General features: G+C 49.1%; 1 long non-coding RNA gene across 1 annotated transcript; it reads left to right on the top strand.

Moving 5' to 3' along the window:
* Positions 1–222: 222 nt before the first annotated feature.
* Positions 223–3,954, top strand: LOC119086310. The gene is made up of 3 exons (XR_005089563.1): positions 223–301; positions 1,655–1,789; positions 3,769–3,954. It is a non-coding gene; the product is annotated as an uncharacterized LOC119086310 (long non-coding RNA).
* The last annotated feature ends 4,798 nt before the right edge of the window (positions 3,955–8,752 follow it).

Genomic DNA, 8,752 nt, shown 5'->3' with positions numbered 1-8,752 from the left:
GGTATTTGGAAGCCGGAACAGCAGACCCAGGCAAGGTGATTGTGGATGTGACAGAGGGGAGGCTGTGGGCGGCCCTTCCCGGCCCAGTAGCCACGCAACACCCGGAGATGTATCTCCACAGGCCGCAAAATGTAGCAGGCTGCCCAACTGCATCTGCTTCTGTTTGGGGCCAACAGAGGACCTGAAACTGTCCCTAAGCCCCTTCTACTCATTGTCTTTCACTCTAGATAGTAATGGCCTGGGCTCAGAGCCCAGGACACCCCATGGAAATCAGTAGACAAGTGACAAGGACCTAGCCAAGGTGGGTACTGATCTCTAGTTAGCCACCTCAGACACATGCTGAGGCTTATCACGCAATCACAGTGTAAAGGAATGACCACCTCAGGAGGCTAGGGCAGGGGGGTTAGTGGGGATATCACAAGTGCGAGGCCTGCCTTGGATAAAGCGTGAGTTCAAGGCCAGCTCAGGAAACTTAACAAGAAGTCAAAATAAAAAAACAGGCTGGGGATAGAATTCAGTGACAGAGTATTTGCCCAGCATGCAATGGATTCCATTCCTAGTACTGCAAAAATAATAAATACATAAATATGTAAGTAGCTAAGCTGACACAAGGCTCAGCTGCCAGTTGCCTCTGAGACTCAGGCAGATCTGCAGCATTTGAAAAGCATTCAGTCTCACCCCAGTCAAGGCCAGAAGAAGATAGAACAGGCCGATTCTGTTAGAAGCCATTCTAGGACATTCCAAGAGATGACCAGAAGCCTGGACACCACCCCATTCATCCCTAGGCTCGCCTGACAAGTTCAGGAGTTGACCCCGCTCCTACGTGAGCTGCAGCCAGAAGCCATCAGGAAGAGGCGGCTCCTAGGATTACCACATGATCCTAGTGTGACCTGTCATTCACAGGTTAAAAGATCTACACAGTGAAACTGGCCCTTTGGGGGCCATCTCAGGCCATTCTCATCCATTGCTCCCAGGAACAGCTGGTGCTCCAGCTGTGCCCTGCTGTGCCTACATTGCCCCTGTCCCTGGCTTATCTCCTAAGGCTGAATCGCCAGGAGCATCAGGGACTCCTTACTCCCAAGGGAGCAGCAGGATGGGATCCCACGCTGCCCTGTTGCAGGCTCACCCTACCCACGCAGTGAGCACAGCCACCATCAGCTCTGCATGAGAGGCGGAGTTCAGTTGGCCTCACGTACTGTTGTATGTTTTTATAATGATTCCTTCAGAGCTTGAAACAAAAGTTAATTTTTTAGCAATTTCCATCACCTGATGCTACAAAGTGTCACCAGGCTGTGCGCAGCAAAAACACATCCCCGGCAGGCACATATCTCTGACACTTTAACTAGTCACTCTCTACTCAGGTCCTCTTGTGTTTTTCCAGGGGTGTCTGTACCTCTCATCCTTCAGGCTCTGCATGTACTTTGCTAGATTTGTGGGCATCTCTTTGGCAGGCATGCTATAAATAGCGGCATGGTTGGGTGTTTTTTTCTCCTTCTTCTTTAATTTCCAATCTGCAATTATGTATTGCTCATACACCAAAGTACAGGTGGTCTTTGAAAATTGTCTTTGTATGCTGCAATTTTCCTTAACTGTCTTATTAGTCTAAAGCCAATCATTTCTCAGAATTAAGACAATTTCGTTCCTTCTCTTCCAGCTCGTCCATTTTCAGTCCCCTCTCCCCTGTGGTGCTGGCTGTTTCCAGGAAGCTGTTGGTCAGCCGTGGAGCCTGAGGTTGCCTTTATCTTGGGTCTCAGCTAAGATGATAACTGGCAATTCTCCCACAAATCAGGTACCCCTGATCCACACACTGAAGTCCTTACCCCCAATGTGACTATTTAGAATGAATCCTTTAAGGAGGTGATGTAAGTACAACACGGTCATGAGGATTAGGAGAATGGGGAGTGTCTGGACAGGTAGGACAGGAAATGTTAAAACAAGAACTCTCCCTCTGCCCTCCCATTCACACACAGAGGAGAGGACATGCCAGGGTGTGGCAGGAAGACAGCCATCCCCAAGCAGGAAGCAGGCCCTCTCCAGGAACCTGCCCTGCTGGCACTCTGGCTGTGAACCTCCAGCCTCCAGACTATGAGAAACCAGGGTCTGTCAAGTTCTGAATATATGGTACCTTTGTCATGGTGGGCAGAGCTGATGAAGGCCTTTATCAGCTTATTCCTGTGCTGCTGAAGTTTTGTTTATTTGCTTTATTGGAAGGGTTTTTTGTTTTAATTATATGAAATTTATACATGTTCTAATTATACAAAGTTTGAAATTCATCAAATGCTTTCTCGGCATCAGTTGAGATGGCCATGCGCTCTCTGCGTGACCAGTTTACATTAGCTAATGATGTCATCTGGAGCCAACCTTGAATTCCAGATGAGCCTTTGTACTTAGGCATCATCTTCTATACATATCACACCATGCACTCGCACCTTACACACATGCATGTCTGCACACACCATAACATGCATACACTCCATACACCATGGTGATGAAAAGGACCATTGTTCCACGGCTAACAGGGAGCTCACTTTAAAATCACCCTGGTCCTTTCAGAGGTTTGGAGCGTCCAGTGTCTCAGCCGCACCCGTGACTGACCAATGTGTTCAGGTAGAGGTTTTGCTGGCATATTTCTCCACAGAAAGGCAGATGAGAACCTACAGTAACTCACAAGGGGATGTTCCCAGCCTAGAAGCACCAAGGGCCTCCAGTGGCAAACCCAGTCACTCTGACACACCCTACACACACACATGCATGCACTAACGGGTGAGTGTGTCGTGGATACTGAGGTAGACTGCCCTCCATCTTGCTGGCAAGGTGAATACCCCAGCTGGTCCTCAGACACCCAGTCAGCACATTCTGTAGGGTGGATCCTACAGGGAGTATCTAAATCTGACTGATCCTCAGGAAGAACCAGCAATGTGTTAAGGGCTACACATGCCTAGTTCCTTAAGGTCACACTTTTAACTTCACTGCCTGACATCCTTGCAACATATGAAAGCATTTCTTTCTCTCTCTCTCTCTTCTCTCTCCTCCCTCTCTCCTCTCTCTCTCTCTCTCTCTCTCTCTCTCTCTCTCTCTCTCTCTCTCTCTCTCTCTCTCTCTCTCTCTCTCTTTAGATGGTTTCTCTATGTAGCCCTGGCTGTCCTGGAACTCACTCTGTAGATCAGGCTGGCCTCAACCTCTAAGATTCACCTGCCTCAGCCTCTCAAGTGTTGGGATTAAAGACATGGGCTACCACTGCCCAGCTATGAAAGCATTTCTTATACCCATGAAATGAAAAGAAAAATGTCAATAAATAACTCTAGATCAGTGGTTCTCAGTCTTCTTAATGCTGCAACCCTTTAATACAGTTCCTCGTATTGTGAAGGACCCTCAACCATAAAATTATTTTTGTTGCTATTTTATAACTGTAATTTTGCTAGCTACTAATTGCAATGTAAATATCTGATATGCAGGATATCTGATATGTGACCCCAAATGGGGATCATGACTCACAGGTTGAGAACCACAGCTCTAGATACTTGTTTAGGTAGTGTGATATCTAATCTTGTCAGGTTGACTGAATCTGGGGTCAACTAAAACATGAGCAGCTGAGCGGTCCCGTGAAGGAGTCCCTTGATCATATTATTTGAAGCAGGAAGATTTGCCCTAAATCTGGATGGAACCTTCTGGTTGCAGGCCAGATAAAGGACATGGGAGAAGGAAGCTTAACTTTGTGCCCACTTAGCCTCACTCCTGCTGACAAGTTCATGTATCCTTTTCCTGAAGATTCCTTGAAGGCCAGCCGCTCTCCAGGAATCCTCCAGGACTCCATCGTCAGATTGGGACTGCTGAGACAGCCAGCCTCGTGGACTGAACAACTACCTGATTTCTCTGCTTCTCCAGTGTGAGGCAACATGATTGAGCTACCCAGACTGCATCCTGCAAGCCAGTCTAATAAAGCCCTGTTGACTATATATTCATTCTGTCAGTTCTGTTCCTGTAGAGAGCCCTAACACAGTGAGATTTAGGTATTTCGAGATTATACACCAAAAAGTGCTCTCTGAAGCTTCCCATGATGCAAGGATGCTAACAGGGAGTATCTAAATCTATTCAGATATCTCCCTCCTCAGAACAGAGGGAGCAGCAGAGGGCAGATGGGCCTGAATTGAATCCACGTGGACTCCGTGTGAGAGCAGCAGCACACAAGCCTTTCATCCAATCACGTGGTGATCAGAGCACCTACTTAGGAACTACACCAGCTCCTGCCCTGCTCGATGCTGCCGTCAACACACCATAACCCCGAGGGGAAGCATGCTACCCCGTGATAGGGTCAGTACATATACTTGATGTATATAGTAAGTGGTCAGAGCAATGCCAGTGTTCTGGAAATGAATTAAAATGCCTCATTGACCATTATTACTTAGTTCCTTTCCTTCTTCCGGCCCGTCGCTGGCTTCCCAGCATCTACATTGCTCACTTTATGTTTGAATTTATATTGAGTTCCTCCCATACGTTCTCTAGCAAGCTGGTCAAGCAGCTCTCCCGCCAAGCTTTACCCCCAACCTCTGTTTTCAGCTGTTTGGGGGACAGAAAGTACAGCAACCAATAGGCATTGAAGGGAGGAAGGGAGGGAGGAAGAGGGAATTTCTTTGGAGACAGGGTCTCAGTAAGTAGCCCTGGCTGGTCTTGAACTCACAGAGATTCACCTCTTGCCTGGGGCCCCCCTAGCTTTCAAGTGGACAGAGCAGGGCAGGTGCCGTCTGTTGTCAGCAGGTCATGCCAAAGCAGACTTCCCCCACTCTTTCCCAGGTCTGGAGCTCCCTTGAGTGCAAGTGGCGACAGAGAGGACCCTCAGGTTCCAGGTCCTTTCCAGCCTCTGCCAGGAATCAGGGAATTCAGGAGGGCAGGATGTGGGCCACAGGGTTAGAGGAACAGCCTGAGGGAGGCATCCTTGAGAAAAGGCTGCCAGCTCCCAGGTGTGTTCCTCATAAGGCCACCTCATAGCATCAGGGACATCAGCCAGGTTCCAAAGTGACTGGGCGTCTCCCACAGACCCGATGAGCAGAGACAATCAGGGAGTTCTCGGCAAGGTGGCTTTCCAGTGCAGGTGACTGCAGAGCAAGAGGGGAAATAAATCCTGACTGACGGACCAAGGGCCAGTCTCTCCTGTCACCCTCAAAGTTTCCTCCTCTGAAAACAAGGCTGAGACCCCTCTTGAACCCAGCACTGTGAAGTCTATATGTGTGTGTCCCCTCTAAGGACTTCCAGCCATCCAAGGTCCTCAGGAACACCCAATAATGCCTATTTCTTTATTTCCTTCTTTCTTCGGTATTGTCTCAAACAGGTGCCCTGGTACCTGTGTGGAGGTCAGAGGACAGCCCTCAGGAGTCAGTTCTTGCCTGCCACCATGTGAGGTCTGACGACCAAACATCCATCATGAGGCCTGCATTCAAGCACTTCTACCCACTGAGCCATCCCACCAGGGTGATTTTCTTGAGAATAAATGAGTAGGTTCTCCTTGGCAAAGCTCTCCCCATCACCATGGCTTCCATCAGCCAGGGTTGGCTGAGGCCCAGCCAGGCAAGAGGCATGCTGACTGCCAGCCATGGCAGGCAGAGACACCAGCCTCTCTCTCTCTATTCAGGGAAGGTTCTCATTTCAAAGTGCACAGCAGAGCGTGTTATTACTCTGTATTTACTTGGGGCTTAGTGCGCAGCCTTTGGAAGCGCTCAGGTTCCTGTGCTCTCCATCTGTATTGCTCTGTGGAGTTACTGTCTCCACTGTGTAAACAGAAAGTGCATACTTAGAACAATGGCACCAAGTGACTGTGTCTACTCAGGTGACACGAAACCAACCAAGTCCACTTCACTAGACCCAGTCCAAGCTTACCTGACAAAGGGGACAGGGGACAGCCATGTGCCACCACCTCAGGGACAGTTCTAGGGCTCCCATTTCAAGTTCCAGTCATGCTCAGGAGTCTTCCAGGAAAGTCACTATGGGAATGCAGCTCATCAAGAGGGTACAAGAAGCCTCCTAGTCTTCTGAGAGGCCCATGCTCTCTACTGAGCATGTTCAGATCTTTCCCAATAAGGAGGGAGGTAGGTCAAGTGGGGCAGGCGCTCAAGGCCATCCAGCCAATCCCCAGACCACGGCGCATGATTCACAAGGTATGAGGGGCTGCTGTTTCCAGGAACATAGAACCTAAGAAAGCCCCTCAGTAGGACATGGAAGGTCTGCTGGTTCCACATGTCTTTTGGCTCAATAGCAAACCTCCCAAGGGGCCTGTCAGAGAGGGCAGCCATCCCCACTCTGAGAGGCAGAAGGCCTGCCCAGCCCTGCTGGAATCAAGCACTTACTACCCTCCTTGTGAGCTCTCATCCCCTCAGGATAGCCCCCATCTCCCTCACTGGCCCTGTACACCTCCTGTGGCCTTATTTAGAGAGATCAAAGCTATTCTGATCCTCACCTCTGCAGTCTCAAGTCTCAACCAGTCTCCGAAACCCAGTAACAGCATTCTATTCAGTTTGACAATCAGGGTCTCCCACTCCCTAGACAGGCTGCAGGGGATGATGGTTATTCAGCCCCACTGGGTGATGAAAGAGCTACCCAAGTATAGAGACTTGGGGACCAGAAAGCACTGAGGGACCCCTCCCACCCATCCTGTAGCAAAAGAAGCCTGGCAGAAGAATCCATCTTGGCTGCAGAGCCTGGGGCAAAGGAGATGGACAAGGGCCAGGAAGGAGGACCCTTCCTGCAAAGGAAAGACTTGGCTAATGCTCAGGGAGCAGAAGGGTGGGAGGAATAACAGGTGGAGACCCGGGATGGTCTGTAGTGGAATGCTGTCCTCTGACCATGACATGGCCTATTCCATTCCAGCAGCTGGGGTTACGCACAGAACTAAACAAGACTGAGCCCACTAATGCACCGTCATGGAGCAGAGGAGGAGTTCATAAGGCCCACCCCTCCAGGGGATTGAGAGGCAGTCAACAGCTTCTGAGAGAGTGAGAGACATTTTATCCATGGTGTCACCACTCATAAGTTATACTACTGTGAAAGATCCTAATCAAACCCATTGGGTCACAGTTCCTGTTCCCTTTCTGATACTATGATAAAACACTCTAACCAAGAGTAGCGTAGGAGAGAAGAGGGTTCATTTGACTTACGATGGTCATAGTCTACCATTGAGGAGAGTAGGGCAAGAACCTGAAACAAAAACTGTGAAGGAACATGGCTTTCTGGCTTGCTCATGGGTTCATGCTCTGCTAACTTTCAAGTCCAAGACCACCTGCCTAGGGAATGGTGTGCCCGTAGTGGGCTGGGCTTTCCTACATTAAGTAATAATCAAGATAACACCTCCTCCTCAAAAAAAAAAAAAACAATATGCATCTTTACTTTGATCTGCTGCTGATGCCCTGTCTGAGGTGAAATGATTGCTCATCTTCCAGGAGAGTTTCATGCAACACACTAGCTCAGGGATATGGCCAGGGGTTGGTGGATGACAGCAGATCTAAGCACCACTGGCCTCCTGAAATGCCTAGACCCAGGAACCAAAGCCAGCAGAAGCTGGGAGCCAGGGACTTAACTCCACCTGGCTCACTTCCTGTAGCTCCTTACCTCCAGAAACCAACCAAGTCCAAGTACAATCCAAGAAGCAGGTGCTTGCTATACCATCATCAGAGTTGGAAAGAAGGACCCTGGGACCTTATGCTCCCATGCAACTGATCATACGTCTATCCTCATGGAAGCCACACACCATGTCAAATGGCCCTTGCTGCCTCCATACCATCCCCTCCCTCCACTGGATTTCAGGGAGACAAACCAATAAAGACTGTCAACAATGGAAGAGCACAACAATCCATCTCCCCAAGAAGAATAATTAATCGATGCCACATGGGAAGCACCAAGAGTTTTGAATAAATGTGGAGACACAGTTACAAGAGCAAAATATTATCATTTGTCCAACATAATTATTTTCTTAGAAACCGTCGATGATTAATACAGCACATTATAAATACTCTCGTGTGCATCGAGTTTCATCTCTCCAGTCTAATTAACATGCCAGAGAATTGCTCTTTTGGTGGGGAAAGACATTTAAAATATATATTTCATGAAATCTGAGTTATTTGTCATAAGCTCCAAGAGGAAAAAAATAAAATATGAGGAATGCTACAGTTATTTAAATACTTTACCACATGACAGCTTTCAAATAATTTCATTCTTCAAGCTCTACATCGAGGGCAGGATGGAGGGGTGTGGGGCCCTGCTGTCCCTACGGCCATGGCACCCAGTCTTTTCTCAGATCACTCCCAGGATCCAGCTGTGCCATCCAGGTGATTGCCCCCAAGCCATCCAGGCTGTAGTGTGGTGTGCTCTGCCCCATGGTTAGTACAGAACCCAGTCAGCTCTGGAAGGGGTGGGGGAGGTACACAAAGCACTGTGTTTACAGTGTCTTCGTGGAAAGAGAGACTGTGAAATCAGTGTTCTCGCTGGCCCTTCCATGGGACACCCAGGGAGAGTCCTCGCCGGGGGGGTCCACACTGCAGCACGCAGGGTCCAGTGATGGTCAAGCCCAATAATGTCTCTTCCCCCTCCGCAGCCTGCAGAGAACCTTCCTGCGATGTGAGAGCTGCCTCACTCTCCTACCACCGTGCTTTCCCCTGCTGTGATGGACTATACCCCTGACCTGTGAGTGTGAGCCGGTTGCTTACCACTGCCTACAGCATGCCTGAAAGCTTCTAGGGAATGTCTCTTCTGGTCCTCAGACTTCCAT

This window comes from Peromyscus leucopus, chromosome 20 (genome assembly GCF_004664715.2).
Source record: "Peromyscus leucopus breed LL Stock chromosome 20, UCI_PerLeu_2.1, whole genome shotgun sequence".
NCBI classification, from domain to species: domain Eukaryota; kingdom Metazoa; phylum Chordata; class Mammalia; order Rodentia; family Cricetidae; genus Peromyscus; species Peromyscus leucopus.
This window is presented reverse-complemented; position numbering and strand designations above follow the sequence as displayed.